Below are 21,030 nucleotides of genomic sequence, written 5' to 3' on the forward strand. Positions count from 1 at the left end.
CTCCCTGAACTTTCTCTTTTGTGACCCTTATCTCTGCATGGCATGCTCACCCACCTCCATTCCTTGGTAAATAACCCAGGACTCAGCCTAAGCGCCTCTCCTTCACTTTCCTTCTCATCACCATATAATCCCTAAGATAGTCATTCTTCCTCTGAAGCACTTCTTCAGTTTGTGTCTACTTCCTGACCCCAAGTGCCACTTTTTCTTTTTTTTTGGGGGGGGGTGGTACCAGGGATTGAACTCAGGAGCACTTGACCACTGAGTCACATCCCCAGCCCTGTTTTGTATTTTGTTTAGAGACAGGGTCTCACTGAGTTGCTTAGTGCCTCTCCATTGCTGAGGCTGGCTTTGAACTCAATATCCTCCTGTCTCAACCTCCTGAACTGCTGGGGTTGTAAGCATTTGCCACCACACCCAGCCCAAGTGCCACTTTAAAGTCACCACTGTATCTCACTGGGTTTCTGCAGTAGTTCCCTAGCTGATCTCCATCTTTCATTTTTCCATCAGTGCCTCTAAAGAAAGAACTGTAATATTAGGCTCTGCTCTGTATGTGGCAAAAGGAGCAGGCTAGGATTGGTATAAATGCTCTACAAGCTTTCAAGAACAAGCATCAGACAACATCAGGGTGATGTTCACTCTGGCCTCCTTTACCAGCTTCCTCCACAACTTGCTATCTACAGATTCTTCCTGAAAGAAACCATATTGTAAAAAAAAAAAAAAAAAAAAGCTGGACATTCTAATATAGGATATTAGGTTATGCCTGGTCACCAGAAAGTGGCATCCTGGCCTCAACCAGAGCGTATAGCATAGACAATAACACCTAAGAGGAGACTGACATGACCTCAAAACACTCATCACACCCACATGCTGGGCCAGGCTGGGGGCTCCCCCAGGATGTTTCTCAACAGAGATACCCAGAGCATTTATCTGAAGCCCTCTTTGTCATGCACAATCTGCTTTGAACTTTGTTATTCTTCATCTCTTCACAATCTCTGAGGAGCTTTCCCACAGCAGGGGTGAAGTGAGGAAGGAGAGTACCAGGCTTTGGAGCCAGAAGACCCCTGGAGACCTTGGCTCTCTTTACCTATTAGAGCCCATTACTCCTCTCTGGGGTCATAATGGGAATATGACAAGGTAGCATCAATGTTATGGTTTGGATGTGAGGTGTACCCAAAAGCTCACCTGTGAGAAAACGCAAGAAGGTTCAGAGGAGAAATGATGGGGTTTTAAGAGTCTTAACCCAATCAGTGATTTAATACACTGATGGGATTCAACTGAATGGTAACTGAAGTGGTAGGGTGTGGCTGGAGAAGGTGGGAATTAGGGCATGGCTTTGATGTATATATTTTGTATATAGACAGTGGAATCTCTCTCTGCTTCTTGATTACCATGATATTAGCTGCTTCCCTCTGCCACACACTCTGCCATGATGTTTAGCCTCACTTCGAGCCCTGAGAAATGGAGGGCTTTCTATGGACTCAGACCTCTAAAACCATGAGACCCTAAATACACTTCTCCTCCTTATAGTTGCTCTGGTCAGATCCTTTAGTCACAACAGGAAACAGCTGACTAAAACAGTAGCATATTGAGGTTGATGTTTGAAAAGATGGGGACATTCATTTTAGAGTCAGAAGAACTAGAGTTTAGGTCTAAGCTGTGCTATTCACTGTCTAATCTAGGCCCTGTCGGTGAGCTTCTCTGAAACTCAGCACCTTCGTCTGGTAAATGTGATTATATGAATGTGGTCAGAGTTGGGTGAAATAAGGCACAATATGTGCATAGTGTTATACTATTATCCTAAGGCTTATGGAGTGTTTTCTAGAACATAAGGGTTATATGTCAGCTCAGTGATTTCATCATGGCCCAACCCAGTATCTTAACCGTTTACAGGTGCTCACTGGGTATCTGCTGCCTGGAACTCAGCACACTGAGCCTCTTGAACCTGCCTATGGAGAGAGCATGCCCCTGGTTATATGTGACGCAGAGCTGTAAAATCCCAGGGAAGGATTCCTGGCTTGTCTGGAGATGGTCTCGTGCTGTGGGTGGTCTGGACACCAAACACTATTTAAGAATGAATCAGGCTCCTGCAATAGTGCAAGGACCACAGACGCGGCAGATCCTCCAGGATGGGAGCACTTACAGGACACCTGGGAGGTGTGTTGGGATTGCCTGTTTTTAGATAAGTGCACTCCTATGTGTGTTTCAGGTGTATGTGTGTGGAGAGCTGGTATCTTTGGCCAAGTCAGCCATGTTTCAATGGATCTGAGGAAAAGTAGAAAGACTGCTGGGTTGGGGTCACCAGGTGTGTGCGGCTTCCCCCTGGCTCTGCTCTGTCTCAGCTTGGCTGCCCCTGGTCACATGACCTCATTTCTCTGAGTCTCAGCTCCCCTCTCTCTCTCTCTCTCCCTCTCCACCCCCCATTTTTATTTTTTGGTCCTAGGGATTAAACCCAGGGGCACTTTACCACTGCATCACATTCCTAGCTCTTTTTATTTTGAGACAGAGTCTTGCTAAGTGGCGTGGGACCTCACCAAGTTGCTGAGATTGGCCTGAAACTTGCAGTCCCCCTGCTTTAGTCTTCCCAGTTGCTGGGGTTAGAGATGTGTGTCACTGTGCCTGGCTCAGCTTCTCTTTATGTAGAGCCCAATCTGCCCCTCAGTAGTCTGCATGGGTTAAGCCATGGCAAGCGTTTAGTAGCATAAAGCTCTCAATATACTGGGAGAGTCTCCTTCTTGCTTCAGGGACACTGCAACCCAAGGATGACGTCCATCTCCAAGCCAGGACCCACTTCTACTTGTAGCACCATTGGTAGCACCTGCTGTTGGAGAGCTTGCTTCATGGCCTCTGAGGACTGGGCTCTGTCAGGCCATGTGGGACTCACTGACTACGAAAAGCACTATGACTAAGACTCTTGATGGTAGATTAAAAGCAAATGAGGAGAACACTGTGACCTGAAGACAAGTTGAAGGAAACTGTGGTTTAAACTTGTTGGACTATAAAAAATAAGCCTAGGGAGCCAAGCTATACCTCAAAACAAGGACAAACCAACAGGAAGTTCCCTAAACCAAAGCTGGGGAAGCCTGTGCTCTTTCCTCTCTTTCCAGTTTGACCGGTAAGTTCCTTGGGGACCAGGCTACATTTTGCTCATAATTGCATCTCGTTCTTAGTGTGCCTGGTGCTCACTAAGCTATTTACATGCACCCATTGGCATATCAACATGGTATTATCTATGTTCACAATCCATCATGGTGGGTTACAAAAGCAGTGTGGATGATGTATATATTTTTCCATAGGGAAAAAAAAATCTACCAAAGATATTAACACTGTTGTGTACACAATTATCTTTGCACAATGTGTTATTTCAATTTTCTTCTTTTTAAATTTTTATAATATAATGCATATTATTTACATAGTTAAAAAGTTTAAAATGTATACATAAATCTGTATTTTTATATTCCCTCAGGTTTTCATTTCCTTTTGGACTAGCACAGTAAAGGACAACAATATAGATTTTGAGTTTTGACTAAAAAACAAAATGCTATTTGGTATAAAATTAAAATGTTTGCAAAAATGGTCACCTGGAAGGAGTAAGGATGGGGTTTTGGTTTCTAACAACACACAATGCACAAAAATGTGACACTAACATGTAACATACTCCTTAATCTGTTAATTCCAAACAAAAACAACTCAAGTAATCAAAAAGAGAGCTCTGGATCACAAAACCATAGGATACCAACGTCCTACAAGTAGGGCCCTCCAGCCACTCTGGATGTCCTTAGGGAGGACACCCCACTTCTCTGGGCCTCAGTGTCATCCAATAAATGAATGAAGGATAACATTCCTGAAAAGGAAGACTTAAAGGGTAATAGGAAGTCCACCTCCCTAGCTACTCTTCCCTCATCTCTGGGTCCCTTTTCCCCTTTGAATATGCCATAAGAAAGGAACTCTTGAGAGGTTCCCTTGAGGATGTGGCAGGGACTGTCCGAGAAAGCCAGTGCAGGAAGAATGGAAAGAGCTTGGGCAACAGTCCCAGCAAGGTCAGAGCAGGCAGCAGGCAGGGACACAGGATTTCATCGCTGGTAAGCCTCACAGGGTCGGGCCCCTCTCGCTTGGTCCCTAGCTTTAGCATCTGACAGAGAAGCTGTGGGGATGCCATGGGCCTCTGGCAGCAGGGGAAACTCCTGGGATGAGGAATCCATGTAGAGGAGGGTGGGTCTGTGTGGGTCCAGAGTCTGAGTCTCAGCCTGATCCTGCTGCCTCCTGGCTGGGGACCCTTCCTCAGGACTCTTCCCAAGTCAGCAAGAATCAGCCAACAGTGGGAGGATCTGCCTTCACTGAGCTTGGGTGTTCTCATCTGTGAAATGAAAGCGGGGATGAGATCTATTCAAAGTCTATCCCAAGACTGGACAAGAATAAAAACCACGAATTTAAGTGTGAATCCTTCTTATGGCTTAGGTTATATGAGATATTTGTGTAACATTGATGCTGGATACTAACAATGCATTGAATGCACTTTGGGGCTTTTTGTTCTTGTGTGAGTGGAAGACTTCGAGGGGCACAAAGCTTGCAGGCTCTGTCTCTACTAAAAGAGCAATATAGGCCTTTGACCTTGCAGGTAGCACTGTATTTATTTCTTAACATTTTTCTTTCATATATTTTGGGTTTTTTCCCCATATTTTTTCACATTTTTGTTTCTTCATTCCTCGTGTTGTTAATTTTTAGTGTATTACAAATAACGTAGAGGCCTTATATTTCTTTAACCCTTATTCTGCAAATCCAGCTGCATATTGAACAATAGCCCAAGACACTGATTTGAGATCCAACTTGAATGTTTACTCTAGTTTGATATCTAGAAGTTGACAACCACATTAAAAATGTAATGAGTGCCAGTCCATGTTTACCAGGTACAAAAGTATAGTTTTAATGTCATATTTCATTATTCACATAAAAAGTGAAGGGTGAACCACTAATTGCATACCAGGCACCTGTGTGGGAAGCCTTGTCTCCAGCCAGGCTCAGCCCTCCACACTCAGGGAGACCCACAGACCAGAGAGAGCTCCACCCAGGGTGGGGCATCTGCCTGGGCTGGGGAGAAAAGCAGGCTTGTCAAGGGGTGTGTTGCATTGTTAGTATTTACTGCTGCCAGAGAGCATGCTGATGGCTTTCAGGTGATACATACCTGGCAGGTCTCTTGCTCCCTAACAAGATCTTGATGATGGACCATTTACAGTGTCAACTACCAGTCAGGGAAAGATGGCATTCAAGTTACAATTGGCTCCTAGGCTCCAAAGCTCCTCTTTTCATCCCTCCCTCAACTTTATAGAAAAGTTGTTTTCTTTTTCAAGTTAAATAGATAGATCATTCTTTCATTTGTGGGTGAAATTTGCTCCTCGAACAGCCCACCTCCAGGAAGGAAGAGTGCCGGCTGGGGAGCCAGGCAGCCTGGTTTTGAATCCCAGCTTCTTTCCTCATTGGGAAAGAATGAGCAAATCACTTATGTTGAATGATTTTCACTTGCTGTGTCTACAAGATGAGAATAATGACAACTCTTTCTTCTTTGGGTTATTGTAAGGATTAAGTAGTGCTCGTAGTAGTCGTGCGCACAAAGCAAACACATGATGCATGGTCCTCACCAGCCTCAACAGTAGGAGAGAGACTTGTCAATCATGGAGGTACAGCTGTTGTGTCACATGCTTTAACAGAGGTATGTGGCAGGGAAGTATTTAATTTGGGGGGATCACCAGAGACTCCGGAATGGTTAGGGATCAGGGAAGCAGAATCACTGCAAGCGATAAAGATTTATCATCAGGGTTTAATCCATACAATTGTAGATGCTGGCTAATCAGCCTATGTAAGGTTATTGAATTTGATGCTGGACTTAAAGTCAGAAGGGCAGGCAGCTGGAAAAAGGAAATGAGAGTGGAGTGGGGAAAAAGCAATAATGGCCTGGATTCTGCAAGGACCAACTGGAGTCCATTTGTCTCTCACTGACTCCAGAGATCATTTTGGTGACCTGGAGTACAATCTGGTGCCCTTCCCAATAGAGCTATTCATGGTGGTTTATGATTCAGGCAGCTGATGGAGAAGAGCTGATGGGAACTGGAGGAACTGAGGGATCAGCTGCTGCCCCACCCAACTGGGTGAACCAGCAGACCAGGGACAACGTACATGGTGCCGTGCACCAGCTTCCTAAATATTAAAGCATGGCAGCTTTGCTTCTGTATTTCCAGTATCCTGAAAAGCTAATACAAAATAATGTAGGGAAGGGGAGTCTGAGAAATGTAGCCCCATTTTGCCTCTGTTGACCCAGAAAAAGCCCACTGTACCTCCTCAGAGGAAGCAATGAAATTGGATCTGAAAGAGTAATAGTTTGTCTTGAGGAGAAATGGGAAATTGTTCCAGACCCAGGCAAGGTAACGTGCAGAGCATGAAAGGCTTGGTATAGTAAGATGTCCATAGTGGCTATTGCATAGATGTTTTGTCACTGACCACAGTGTCCGCTCAACTTAACCAGAGCCACCATAGTTTGAGGAAGTACTGGTCTACCTATCCATTGGGTCAAATATTTCATTAAACAAAGACTGACATCTTTTCCTTTGAGGCTAATGCCTTTTCCATGACAGAGGCAAGAGACAAGAGCCTGGAACAGGGAGGCCTGGGTGTCAGTCCAGCCTGGCCTCAGGCTCTATTGTGACCTTAGACAACCTTCCACTATCTGAACCTCAGTAACCTCATTTCTAAAAGGGGAGAATTGACGTGATACCTAAATCTCCAGAGACATTTCGAACTTTAATATTCTCCAGCTTTCTAACATCGTACCATATGGGCTCAAAAACTTTTACTGGTGAAAACCAAAACAGAAAATGCTTTTAGTCACATTCTCAGACTCTTGGTCACATCCCTAGATCCTGGATGCAGGCAGGTACAGGACAATGCAAACTCCCATGATTTTTCCTAGGGTCTAAGTCTGTCTTAGCTTAGGTGTTCAAAGTCAAGGCTAAATCTCCTTTGTCTTGATAGAACTAGCCTGGCAGTGTGCTGGATGTATCTGACTGAGGCTGTCAAGAAATGGATGAATAAACTTGCGGAATCTAGTCCATGTTGGTCTATAACTTAGAGACTGGTATGGGCAACTTAGAGAGGCCAGTACAGACTCCCCTCCTAGAGATGACTCTAAATCAGTCTACTCTAATATTGGCCTATATTCCTGGGAGAATTGCAGAATTGAATGGCTAGGGAGGGGTTGAGATAAAAACTTGGTACATATGTGAAGTTAATATGTGAATTCCAAACCAAGTAACAGCTACCTGGTCTTTGATTCTATGGACATAGTTAATGTTTCTGATTAGAATAATTCCAGACAAGAAATATTATCCTTCTAAATTATTATGGAAAGTCATATTAATGCCTCATATTCTTTGGCCTATGGTCAAAGATGTTCAGATGTTGCAACCCAGGAAAACTATGGCATTATTCCTTGTGGCACCCAGTAAAATATTGATATATTTTGTTTTTTGAAAAGGCAATTTTCCTAACCAGAAATAGAGCAGTATTTTATTGCATGTAAAAAGAATTGTGGGATGCATGAGTTTTGGAGTCAAAAAGCTGATTTCAAACCTATACTTTGATGCTTAACAGTTTGTATATTTGGCAAATTATTTCATCTCTGAGCTTTAGTTTCTTATTCTGTTAAGGGGATATGACGGCACTGATTGTTTTCAGATAAATGAGATAGTGAGTGTATAGAAACGGCTTAGTATGTGGTAGCTGCTCAGTAAAAATTCCTGTTTTTTTTCTTATACCTCAAAAAGCAAAAAATGATGAAGGTATCCTTTTTCTGAGTTTTTAATTTGTATGTTATTAATTTATTTGTTGTGTTTTATGCTTGCCCTTGTACACAGATATATGACAGCAGACACAGGCTAACTATGGAAAAAATAAAATAAAATTTATTGTCATTATTATTTTGTATCTTGTATTTGGGGGGCAGAACTCACTTAACCTTTGTGGTCTGAGAATTCAGGGGTGAGCCATTGTGGCAGTTGATTTCTGGCTTCACATTATCACATTTTAGACATGAAAAGACTACGTGGAATAAGACTACATGTTCTAGACCTGAAGATCATTAGAACTGAAGCATACTTAGAAGTCATCAAGTAAAGTCCTTCTCTGGGTAGGGAAATTGGGACTCAGAGGTGAGGTGGCTTGCCTAAGACCTCCCATATGGTTAGAGAGGATAAGGACTGGAATTTATGTCTTCTGATTCTTCATCCAGTACCAGCGTGTTGCCTCAGAGCCTTTGCTGATTCATCACGTAATCTTGGAAAATTCCCCTGACTTCTATGTACTCGTCTTTCCGTAAAACAAAAGATGGTGAGGATAACTCATGATCCATCCCTCATGTCAATACCTGGGGATTAACTAAGCCTGGGCAACAACAAACATTCAGCTCCTGGAATTGGACACAATCCATTTATTTCTATTTTTTATTTTTTGTAAAAATTGCTGGAGGATTTACTACAAAGGGAGACACTTAATAATTGTTGAATGGAAGGACCCTTTTGCAAGGCTGGCCAGATCCATGGTTTGTTGTCCGTTAATGTGATGAGCAACTTAACCTCTCTCAGGCCTACCCCGCTCATCTGTAAACTGAGGCATATGGTCCAGAGCCTCACTAAGCTTCCTTCTAGCCCTAATAAATATCCCAGCACCCTCCCAGTTACTTCAATAGAGAACTCAGTCATTGGGTAACTGCACTTCCCAATGACAGGGACCCATGGTACCTTAGAGTCACCAGACAGGAAATTTTAAAAGTTGATGAGAGCAAGATTCAAAGTAGGAAAGGAATATAGATTTCTTTCAAAGCATTGCTTATTTGGTCTAGAATCATAACCATGTAAAGAAAGATACACTAAGATCTCTGAACCTTGGATATGTTTTCCAGTCAATGTTTGGGAAGTGTTCCAGGTTTCTCCACTTTTTTCTTGGGGTAAACATCTCTCCATAGGCTCAATTAATGGAGATTTATTGACAAGTGGTAATAAAAAGCCAGGCTAAGTGGATTCACACCAAGATGAAGGGCTGGTTTTTAGTCTTATAATCGCTGTTTCCAGGTTGGATAGGCTGCCTGGGAGAGCTGTGAGCCCTGGCCAAGGAGCTGTGGAGATCTGCTGCTTGGCTGGTTGAACAAACCTTGGTCTTGCTTGAGCCTTGGTTTTCTCTTCTGTAAAAGAAAGGGGTTGAGTTAGGTGCTCTTTACAGTTAATTGAAGAGCTAAAATTCCATGAGAGGGTCCCCCAGGTTTTGAGAGCTGAGTCTCCAAAGCAAGCATTCTTGAGCAAGTTCTGTCTCCCAGCTCAGAAATCCCCATGCCTTTTTCCTCTAGGGCTCCAGCCAGGAATTGTGTTTAATCCATTGACAACTGAAATCTTTCCCATTGCAATAGTATTAATGTTCCAACAATATTTTTAAAGCTTGCAATAAATAAAACCAAAGCAATTCTCAAGGAGTGCATTAAAGATGCATCAGTGGGAGGGGATGGAATTGGAAGGGGAGTCGGAGGAGGGAGACTGGGTTTTCTCTTGAAATCCTGCAAAGCACAAATATCCACAGTTCTGGTGCCCTGAAACTGCTGAGTTGACAATGCCTTAATGACATCACCACTGTCCAACTTCAGTTTAATGTGTTCCCTCAAGGAATCCTTCGTCTATGGAGACAGGCACAAGTTGACACATCCATTGAGATTTCTTTGAAAAAACAAGCCTAATGAGTTCTCTCTTGTTTTAAAAGGATTGGGAATCCATCTGTGGATGAAAGAGTTAAAATTTTACCGACCTGAGCCATTCAGCTGGGCAAGCCCCAGCTGAACATTTGAGTAGTGAACACGTAGAAATGGGCAAAGTTCTTCAGGTTCAAAGGCTTGTTTTGGAAAAGAATCCAAAACTCTCAGATGCTTTTGCTGAGGTTTATCTGATTTATTCGAGCTGGGGATGGGAGAACGCAGAGGTATTTGTTGAGCCAACCGAACATGAGATGTGCCTTTGCTTCCTTATCGCTGCCTCTGCTTTCAAGCTGACGTGTGTTTTGAAGGAAAATCTGTTTCACGTGCTTCAGCTCCTGCGCACAGGGCTGCCTGCTGGTGAGGGTGGCCCAGATGCCAGGTGACTATGAAGAGCAAGGAAATCCTCTGAGCAGACATGTACCAAAGAACAGAGAAGACGGATTGTTTTTACAAGTGCAGTCAATTACCAAGGTAGAAAAATAGATGGGAGTTGCAAGAAAGGGAAACAAAGTGACCCAGACACCCACAGAGTCCATGACTCCAAGTAGAGGGTAGAGATCAGTGCAGAAAAGCCTGAACTTGGAATTAGAAAACTGGGGCCTGATTCACTTCAGTAACCACAGCCTCAGTTTCCTTACTTGTAAAATGAACATTTGGATCAATAATCTCTACTTCATGTGGTCTGTGAAGACTACATGAAATAATGATTATGGAAAGGTCATAGTTCTGTGCTTGGCACAAAACTGACACTGAATAAATATTTATCATTTTTTTAAATGTTGAAGTTAGATTTAATGCAAACCCTGGTTCCTCTGTGTGTTTCCCAAACTGATTTACCCTGTCTCCCACTCACAAACGCTAATTGTCACTGAGAGCAGCAAGGAGTACATTATCGCTGGAAGAGAATATATATCAGCTCACATTTTTTTTTTCACACTAAATGGTGTGATTTTTCAAAATGCTGGAAAAAGCCGGAGCCAAAGTAAATTCCCCCAACTTCTCCCCTCTTCTCCTCTCTCTCGCTCTCTCTCCTACCCCCATCCCCCATGAACTTTTAAACCTTGCAAATTAGACAAGAGGAAAAAAAAAAAAAAAGAAGAGAGAAAAAGATAAAAGAAAAGAGAAGGGAAAAGAGGGAAAAGGCCCAGCCTTCCATTGCTTCACATCATATATATATCAAGTTCATTTCACAAACACAAGGTGCACTGTCAGAAGTGCCTTGGGCAAAGTTTGTACTTTGCTTGAATTCTAACTTTTGTTTACCAAGGTAATAAACCGGTCCTCTGCTGCTCCAGGTGTAAAGCTATTATGCAAAGGCATATTTGTATTTCACCCCACCTCAGATGCATCAAATGTGAGAAGTCCTGCGTGGTAAGAGCAGCCAGGATTTATTTACAGAGAGAGGCTACCAGGTAGAGGCGAGTCCCTGGGCTGGAACAGACTAAGCCCCTGCGCAGACCTGGTCATCTCCTCTCCTCTTCTCTTCATCCATCAGCCCCTTCAGACACCAGCCCTTGCCCTCTTTGCCCTGACAAATATCCAACCTGCCAGTGACTCTCCGGGGGCCTTTGCAGACTCTGTTTAGACAAGTTATGTCCCCTTGGCTTTAGTTCTAAGTTTTCCAACCAACCTATTACCGACATATTTTGTCTGGTCGGGTTAGTTTAGGTAAATTTAACAGCTGCGGAAACTTCTGTTCCAATCCTATGCCTAAGACTCTTCTCGAGCTTTCCCCTATCCCCTTCACGCAGGCTGGGCACATCCTGATGGGTTATCTGAGGCCTGGGGTGACTGGGAGGAAACTTTCACCCAAGTCTCTGACTGAGCTAAATGGCCTGGAACCCATTCTAAATTGTCTACTGAAATCTTGGCACAGGGAGAAGAAAAGAATGTATGGAAAAGGGCAGGCTTAGAGCACCAGGCCCTTAGCCTGGGCAAGTGGGAGAGCTGCGGAGGGGGTTACAGCCATGTTGTCGACCACAGGGGAGTCTGGCAGACCACCCAGAACTATGCACTAAGGCACACAGCAGCGGTGTCCCAGCTCACACCTTTCCTCCACCGGAGCTTGGGAGGCAATTCCAGTTTCCCTACAACCCTGGGTTCTCAAATTTCTAGAGTCCTTACTAGGTGCAGAAGTTTCAGCCTAGGGGACTTGGCCATTGGAAGCACTCGATAAATATTTTGGAACCATGGATTAATGCCAGCTTTATCATTTAAAAAAATAAGCTCTTGAGCAAAAGACTTAACCCCTTTGAGCTCAGATTCATTGTCTAACTCCTAATAATAATTACCTTTCAGAGTTGTCATGAAGCAGGATGAAGCGAAAAGCCCTGTGTAAACTCTAAAGAGCTGAGCTGCACAAACGTGTAGTCCCAACAGTATAGAATGCCAGTATAGAGCAGCTAAGACACATGGTTTAGACACGGCTCTGTCAGTCACTGTTCCCCTAATACTGCCTAGCAACCCCGCAGCCCATGTCTGTTGAGGATTGACCCAGGTTTAGGTACTATGGGAGGCATCGAGTATATAAAGGTGAATTCTTCCCTGTCCTTAGAGAACTGGTAGAGGAGGACTAAGGGTGGGAAAAGACTCTCGGTCACCGAACACCTCATTATTAAGTGTCTAATATCCAATTGTTCAATCACTATTCATTTAGGGCCAATTACCGACCCAGTACTATTCTTGGCATAGGGAACTGTTTTCTCTAGGGTAGGTTAGTGTAATGAGTCAACACAGAACTTCCTTCTTGTGCACATAACAGTCCTGGATGGGTATGTAGGTTGCTGGGACAACTCTCTTGCACTTAGTCATTCAAAAGCCCAGTTTCTTTCATCTTGTGCCTCCACTGTTCCCTAGGGCTTTGACATTATCTGGCAGGAGGGGAAAACTTGCAGGAGTGTGCTTGGATGGTTTCCACCATCAGACCTGGCCGCTGCACCGTGTATTTCCACTCATGTTCCATTAGCTAAAACTCAGTCACACTTAACTACAAAGGCATCTGAAATAAGCCCTGTTTTGTTTTCAAAAAGAAATAGATTTTGGTAAACATCTAATAGATGCTGCTTATAAGGACCTGGCAAGTCACAAGGCAATAGCCCTACTCACAAGAAGCTTACGGTCTAGGGAAGATTTTGCTACATATGTAAGCACACAACCAAGATCATTTCAGAGAATATGAAGAAAAGACAATGGGGGATGATGTTGATGTAGGTGAGGGAGACCTATTCTAGATGGTGAAAAGGGTCATCTGACCAAGCCACAGTCATTCTGGAAGGGAAATAGGGAACAGTTATCAGTTAAGGCAGAAGCAGGGGAAGAGGAATTATGCAGAGGCTGAGACAGGTACAGGACCCTCAAGAAGGGACTTCTTTGACATGTTGATGCCACAGCAAAAGGTCAGCATGGTAGTGCTGTGAATGAAGGGAGAACATAGGATGAAGGCAGAGGAGTCAGGGAAGGGCCAGACCATGGAAGGTTCTAGAACTCACGTTAAGACTATAAATTTTAAACATTCCATTGTGTTTCAAGATTTGTGGTGGTCAGTGCAGAAAAGAGAGAGGTGCCTCCATCTTCAGATCCATTAGCCCACTCACTATTCTCCCCAGTTCTGCTGGGCCTTGCAGAGGGGCTGATCCCTGAACATCCTGGCTTCTACATCAGCTGACTTCCAGCTGGGCAGTGTGGGAAGCATTGGCAGGACCCTGGAGGTAGAAGGAAGGGAGAAGTTACATATATTTTTCTCTTCCTTTCTTCTTCAGCAAGATTCTCCAGCCAGGCTCTATGGTCGCTGTGGTTCTAGCTCCTGCTGAAGAGGCCCACCATGGTCCAGTTTCCACTAGGTGACCCTGGCCTCTGGACTCCAATAGAATGACCTCCTCTTTTTGTCCATCTGGCATAGTCTAGCAACTGGAGTAGCAACTTCTGCTCTTGCTAATGTCTGGGTTGGCTTCTCAACTTCTTCAAATATCTTATAGCCAATTACCTGAACCAAACTGTTTAGATAGTTGAAGTGGCTTTAGTTTCCCTAGTGGGACCCTGAAGATGAATACAAAGCACAAAGTACACGTTGTAGGAATGCCCCCTCAGTTCTAGGTACCCAGTCTGACATAGTAGCTGTATGGGTTTCCAATTGCTGCTGTAACAACACAACTTCATCATCCTACAGTACTGGAGGTCAGAAGTCTGACATGGGTCTCACACTGCTAAAATCCAGGAAGTTATAGGAGACCATCAATGTTCTTATATTTTCTAGAATGCAAAGGATGCCTGTATTCCTTGGCTTATGGGCCCCTTCCCTCATCTTCAAAGCTGGTAACGGCAGAGAGAGTCTTTCTCAAAAGGCCACCACTCTGGGTCTGACTCTTCTCTTCCCTGTTTACAGACCTTTGTAATTACACTGAGACACGCAGATAATCCACAGATTTTCCCATTTTAAAATTAGCTGCAGGAAGCTCAATTCCATCTGCAACTTTAATTGCCATGCAAAATGACATGTTCACGGGTTTGGGGGATTAGGACATAGACTTCTTTGGGGAAACATAAATCTGCCTATAGAATAGTGCTGAGTAAATAAGTCAGAATGAGGGGGGAGTTGCAAAGTTTTGCTAAAGGAGACAGCAGCATGATGCCTTCTACGGCACATATTGAGAACTCAATGCCTGTGACAATACTTCAGATCTGAACACTTGAGTCTTTTGGCTCAAAAGTTCTCTCCAGAGATGCTTGAAGCTTAACTTGCTGTTTTAAATCCCCCAGCGTGTGCTCTTGCCTGCCACGCCTGGGATGCGATTCCAGGGACACGGCTCCTGTTAGTCTCTCACTCAGGATGGCACGTAGGTTTCTTGTTTTCCCAGAGAAAGGTTCGTTTCAGAGAGGGGAGTGGGTGAAGGCAAACTGTTGGCTGCAGCACGTGAGGCCCATCAGTTGCAGTTCAGGGACAACTGGAGTTGATGCAGTCATGCCTTCCAAATGTAAGCAAACGCCTCCTGTTGCCAGACGATGTGTTATTCAGTGGGGGGCTGGTGGGGGTTGTTGTGAATCCTTCTGTAACGTTATCAGATGGATACTGGGAGGAGAGGGGGAGCAGAGGGGGAAACTCACTTCCCTGGTAAATAAACTTCCAAACTGTAGTAATTCCTGAAAACCTCTTGAAACTGCCTGCTGGGGATGAGACCACACTGAGGTAGTGGGTTGGAGGATCTGTGGCAATGTTAAGTCCACAGGCAGCCCAGGATCTCAAGGAGAGCTTGCATTCCACTCCCCACTTCTCCATATGCCTGCACATGCGTGTGGGACGAGGGGAGGGGATAAGTTTGTAGAGGTCAGAGTCTGGTTATGTATAAAATGGTTTTCTCTATTTTAAGCAAGATTTTATGGAAATGACTTTCTTTAAACTGCCTCCTTTGAACTGGAATTCCCCCACCCACCCTGCCCACACACCCCAGGGCAGAACAAGGTGAGAAGTCCTTGTTGCCAGGTCTGCTCTAGGGAGAAGGGGAACCTGCCATAGGGGCCTGGGCTGGGGATGCACATCTTAGTCACTTCAACTCAGAGACCTACAGACAAATCTCTGTTGGCACTCTCAGAACCACCATTAGTGGTCTCTCTAAGTAATCTTTGGGACAGAGGCTTTTCAAGAGAATATGTTTTGGTTGGGTACCTCCAACTACTGCTGTCAGTTGGGAACATTATTTAGAAAGAGTTGCACTATATAATTGTGGTTATATAACTGGTATGGAGGCAATATAATTGTGTCTTTTATCAACACAGCTATATTGCATTAGCGATGTTTTCTTCTTGTAGGCAATTTTTAGTTCTTAAGAACCTTGAAGGGATTAGGACTATTAACTCTCTCCAGAAACATACAATGGCAGGCCTAGGACTCCTCTGGAGGGATTTACTCAAGACTTGGGGAAAGCTGGGTGGTGGGTGTCAGGGGTGGGAGGGAGACTGACTCCTCATTGCCAGTCCTTTTGCACCTATTGAATCTTATTCCTTGCACATGTGTTTTCTATACAAAAAGTAAATTAATATTTTAATATATGAATCATAATCTTAGCTACCTAAAATCAGACAGGTAGAACAAGGAAAATGCAATGAATTCAGATAGTATTCAACTCCCTGAAATAAGATCTTCCCTCTTATCTATGTTTTTGGATATTTTCTACATCATCTTCAATGGAGAATAATAATAGAGCTTCATCAATAATTAAAAAAAAAATTAATCTGGGAGGGACAGCCCTGGGAATTAAACCCAGTGCCTCATGTTTGTACTCCACCCTCAGCCCCAATTTCTTTCTTTCTTTTTTTTTAATACTGGGAATTGAACCCAGAGATTCACACATGCTTGGGAATGAGCTGTATCCCCAGCTCTAACTTGCGGTCCTCCTGCCTCATCCTCTCAATTAGCTGGAATTACAGGTGTTCGCCATCCCACCTAGCTGAAAGTTACATCCTTGAATGGTCAGGGTAAGACGGTGTTTCTCTGTGCCTCTGCCACATTAATCTGCAGATTGGGCTCAAGCAGACGTGGTGCTCTCCGCCCATAGGCCTTTTCCATTTCCCAATTTCTTTTCAGGTTGCAGTGAGTGGGCTCCGTTTCTAGGTCTGATTCGCTGCACTCTTGTCGTTCACTCAGTCATAGTGAAACACGGTGAGCACATCGCCCTTCGTGACGGCTGGGTTTCGGTTCAGATAACCTCCCTGTTATCAACATCATCTTCGTCACCATCACCATCATCCGTCACCATCACCCGCCAGCAACAAAGTCTTCTCAGTTCAGTATCAGACGCCTTTTTAAAACCCCTGCAAACTTTGGCCCCTCAGTGGGCCACATAGTGAGGGGGATGTGGAGGTGAAGTCACACAGTTCCTTCCCTGGATGCTCAGTGTGGGAAGGGACCCGGAATAGATGGAGTTAGTTTTGATTCAAGCCAGAAGAGGTGAGGGCTTTCAAAGGTACCCAGACATGTTATGACTGTCAGGAGAAACACAGAGCAAGATTTCCTTCCTTTGAACTGCACCTGGCTTCTCTCTCTGGCCTTGATCATACTCTGATGTGTATTATGTCTTTATCTTGGGCCTTTTCTTGCCTACTGTGGCCCAAGTGAGTGTCACCATGTAATAGAGACACCAACAAAGTGCTATGGGGCTTAGAGGAAGCTGAGATTCATTCTACTCTGGAGGCAGAATTCATTGAGGAGGTAGCATTTGAACAGACTTCGAGGGACAGATTGGCATTTAGATAACAGAGAGAGAAACAAGAGTGACCTAAAAGGACGGGTAGAGCAAAGGGATGTGGGTGTGCTGTGTGGGGATGCTCTTGTCTGAAGTTCAGATTCTACACCTACAGTGTGAAGGTGACCTTCCCCCAACCTCCAGGCTCGCTGTGAGGACCAAGCAGCACACCGAGCAGAGCTGCTGACATTTACACAGCACCTACTGGCTGCCCACAGACACAGAACAAGTGAGGACCAGGGCCAGAGTGTGCACCCAGGGTTCAGAAAGAGTGCCTTGACCACTATTGGATACTCTCCTCGAAGGATGAGAAAGTAGTCCATAACTCAAAGCATTTACAAGCATCAGGGATGTTATTTCTTCTAACCTGAATCTGACCCTTTGGTCTTAGAATTTTCCAAAAAAATCCAGGTTGATTTTGAGCTAACTGAGTTTCCTGGACTATCACCAGGTGTCTCTTCTGTTTGCTAGGATGTTAAGTAGGTGTGAACATTCCCAGGACTCTACCGTGTGGTTCACATCAGAGGACCCAGCCTGATCTGGGCCTGGTCTGAGGCTTTAGAAGAGACACCCACCCTTGGCCTGAGGAAACCATCAGGACTTTAGCAGCCTTCCTTAGTTCCAAAGGTCTCTGCTGGAGACAAGTGTCACAGGGACATCTTCCAGGTTACGTTGGTGGCCTTGAGGAAGAGAGGCAGCATAGGGCCAAGTTCTTCAATGTGTGTGAATGGCAAAATGGGATATTCTTGCCTTTGCCCAACACTGTGGTAGCTTCTTTGAAGGGGCTTCTGTGTATACTAGAGAATGCCAACTAACTCCAGCCTAGTAGAATTCAATCTGGCAGCTATCACTGTGTGGTACTCCCAGAGGGTGGCTCATGGCTTGTTTTCATTACTGCTGTGGTGGTACCTGTGAGGTCACCATTACCACTGCTGACAAAAAAAAAAAAAAAAAAAATCCAGGAATAGAAGTTCCTTTTCTTTGCTTTTATGGGGGAAAAAATAAATCTTTAGAGTGATAGCTAATAGCATGCACTTGCCCTACACTTTTAATTTACAGCATCCTTCACATGCATTTCTTTTAATCCTCCTAACAACCTTGTGGGAGTGTGCATGTGAACATGAAGAAGGATGGGAGGAAGTTAGTTCATGGAGGAGAGGTATGGCATTTTTTAGCTTCATGAGGACCCTGAGGATCAGAGAAGTTAAGTGGGATAATGAAGCTCACACAGCCAGTGATAATGCAGAGACTTCAATGCTGGTTTCCTGCCTTCAGGCCTCAAGTACTTCTAACTTCTCTGAGTTCCCCATCCTTAGGTCACACGAGTGGAGGGATCCTCTGTGCCAGCTTTCTATCACTTCCTACTGTAACTCTCAGCTCTCTTATTCTAAAGAATCCATCAGTTTTGGGTGGGAATGCAATTGAGGAGCTGCAGTTCTCAACTGGCGGTGATTTTGTCCCCCGGGACCATCTGGCAATGTCTGGAGACATATTAGAGAAGGGAGTTGATGCCACTGGTACTAGTGGGTATATGTCAGTGATGTTGCAAAGCATCCTACAATGAATAGTCCCCATAATAAAACCCAAAATGTCCAGAGTGCCAAAGTTGGGAAAACTGGGTTGGGGTAAAGAAAAAAAATCCCATTCCCAGATTTCCTTGCACATAGAGTCTTTCACAAGCATCTCTTTAAAAATAAAATAAAATAAAATAACATCTATCAGTGTTTTGCAAGCTCTTTTCTCCTCCTACCAGAAACTGCCAAATATGTCAGAGCTGGAAAGAGAGATTGAGGCTGAGGGTCACCCAGCTACTATGTAGTAGAGAAGGAGAAGGCCCATGTTCCTGCCGCGAGCTGACGACGTTTTCTACTTCATCATGCTTAACTCCCCGCTGGTCAGCTCTGCCTTGAGCCATTTTCTGACTCACTGGTTCAACAAATGTTGTGATCTGAGTTATGTTCACTGGCATAGACTTGCTTATAGCTTATTCTAAGACAAAACATGGGACAACCCAGTATGGCATGAGAAGAACCTTATTGGCCCCAGTTCCCCTGACATCTTCAGCCCCAGGCCTGTGGCACTGCTGCCAGGTCAGAGGGACCTTTCCTCTCTCAAGAAGGAGATAGAAGGTAAAAGCTCTCTACTGGAAATGAAACTGACCTCATCAGAGCCCTCAAGTTTCCTTGCAAGAGGCACATTACTGAAAATAACTAAGTTTCTTGGAACTGAAAGATTTTTTTTTTCTTATTTGATTTTTCATAGCTGGTTCTGTTGGTTTATTTTTTTTTACTCAGCCAGTCAGTGAAACTGGGTTGGTCAGTGAAACTTTCTAGGGACTGGGGGTTTCACTTTCAGGCTTTAAAAGTTTTGGCTTGGGCTTTTCAAGCCTTCATAAAGCAGGGTATTCAGCATTCTAGGCCAAGAGTGAGTTTAAAATTACACACACACACACACACTTAGGTAGCATCTATTGAGCAGATTAATGTCTACAATATATTTATCTAGCATGCGCTCCATGGCCATGGGCAATGGAGATACAGCCCGAAGCAGGACCAAGTGTCTCCTGTCCTCATCTACTCACAGTCTAGCTGGAGAAGCGACTCTCATATTCTCCTCGCAGACATCCTTTCTTCACTTGGTGGGGGACTCATCTCTCTCATCTCTCAAGTACACCCTGAACTTGTTCTTTGTCAAATTCCCACTTTGTCCTCAGGGATCAGATCAGATGCCAGCTCCTTCCAAACACTTCTGAAATGTCCCTAGCTAATCAGGAAACTTTTGTTAAGTACATCTTCAACCTCTCGCGCCTGCATCCCGCGCAGGCGATGGAAATGGGGTTCCCCTCGGAGGAATGGACTGGCTAAGAAATAAAAGCTAAAAAGAATAAAACGACAAAAAAAAAAAAAACCACAGGACACAGAAAATAATTTCAAAAAGTGGGGGCGGGATGGATAGGCCGATCACACAGATGGAGCTTCTATACTCTGGCAAAATGGAGGCTGTGCTTGCTTTATTTATATCAGGGGGACATCAAAGGCCTTCCATAGATATTCTTCTCCAAAAAAGATTGAAGGTGGGCTGTCCAGTTCCTGACGGGTTAAGTCCATCTCCAAAGCAACCATGAGAAATCATCCTAGCAGAGTGAAGATAAAGGTCCCGTGCCTTGGGCAATCTATTGCATGGGAGAGCCACGGATAGTTCCCAAGGTTAACCCTAAAATCTCCCTGGCTTCATGCCGACAGAAGATACTCATGAGATTTTCATGGATGGCTCCCTGCAAACCTCTTCTCTGAATAGCTACCAAACCACTCAGCACATAGCGTGGCCCCTTGTAGGGAAGCAGTGTAGACTAGTCTTAAGAGGTTCAAGGCTTTGTCCTATTACTGGGGTTGCCTTGGGTGGTTTACTTGTCTGCATTTCATTGTATGAGTGAATGTGGAGTATCATAAGGCCCATGCTGGCATTATGGCATTATGGTAACTGCTCAGTGCAGAGTGACCTTAAGCATGAAGATCTCTGTGCTGTGGAGGATCAAAAATCCAAGACATGGACAATTCTCCCCAGAACCTCACAGTGTAGCAAATAGACAGAAAGGCTCACAAAACCCCTGCACTAAAGATCCAGCACGTGTTTGAACTTCACTGCAGGGAAGATCTGGGGAACAGGTGAAAATTAATTCTAAAGGGGTGGATCTGGTTCTCTGCAAATGTTCTGAGGAATGAAAGAATTTGAACTAGAGCTTGAAAAGCAGACCAGACCCTTTAGGCAGGCAGGGGAGGAGGACCTTCAAAGGCACCGGGTGAGGTCACTGTGTGGTGTGGCTGAAGGGTGACATTTTAGGTGTGAGTAGGGCTGAGAGGAAGAGGGTGAGATTAAAGATGAGTTCATTAGCAGAGTTTATAGGAAAGATAGCATCCAGCCCAGTACAAAAGTTTGGAATTCTCCCTTAAGGCAGTAGGAAGCCCCTCAAGGTGTCTGATATTCAAGGATGGCTTGACTTTATCAGATCTCTGC

The 21,030-nt window shown here is 44.3% G+C and overlaps 1 long non-coding RNA gene across 7 annotated transcripts in view; it reads right to left on the minus strand.

The window, feature by feature from the left end:
- The window catches only part of LOC124105377 (uncharacterized), a 131,369-nt gene that overhangs the window by 59,205 nt on the left and 51,134 nt on the right, over window positions 1-21,030 (minus strand). The window contains exon 4 of one of the 7 annotated variants that reach the window (XR_006855711.2): window positions 8,454-9,223. The exons of the other annotated variants lie outside the window; for them this stretch is intronic. This is a non-coding gene — a long non-coding RNA (uncharacterized LOC124105377). Of the gene's footprint in view, window positions 1-8,453; window positions 9,224-21,030 lie in introns of those variants that run through there. 7 annotated transcript variants of the gene reach the window in all.

Source organism: Marmota monax, unplaced genomic scaffold (assembly GCF_021218885.2).
Source record: "Marmota monax isolate L192 unplaced genomic scaffold, Marmota_monax_Labrador192_F-V1.1 WCK01_AAM20220418_F8-fsc00100, whole genome shotgun sequence".
Lineage (NCBI taxonomy): Eukaryota > Metazoa > Chordata > Mammalia > Rodentia > Sciuridae > Marmota > Marmota monax.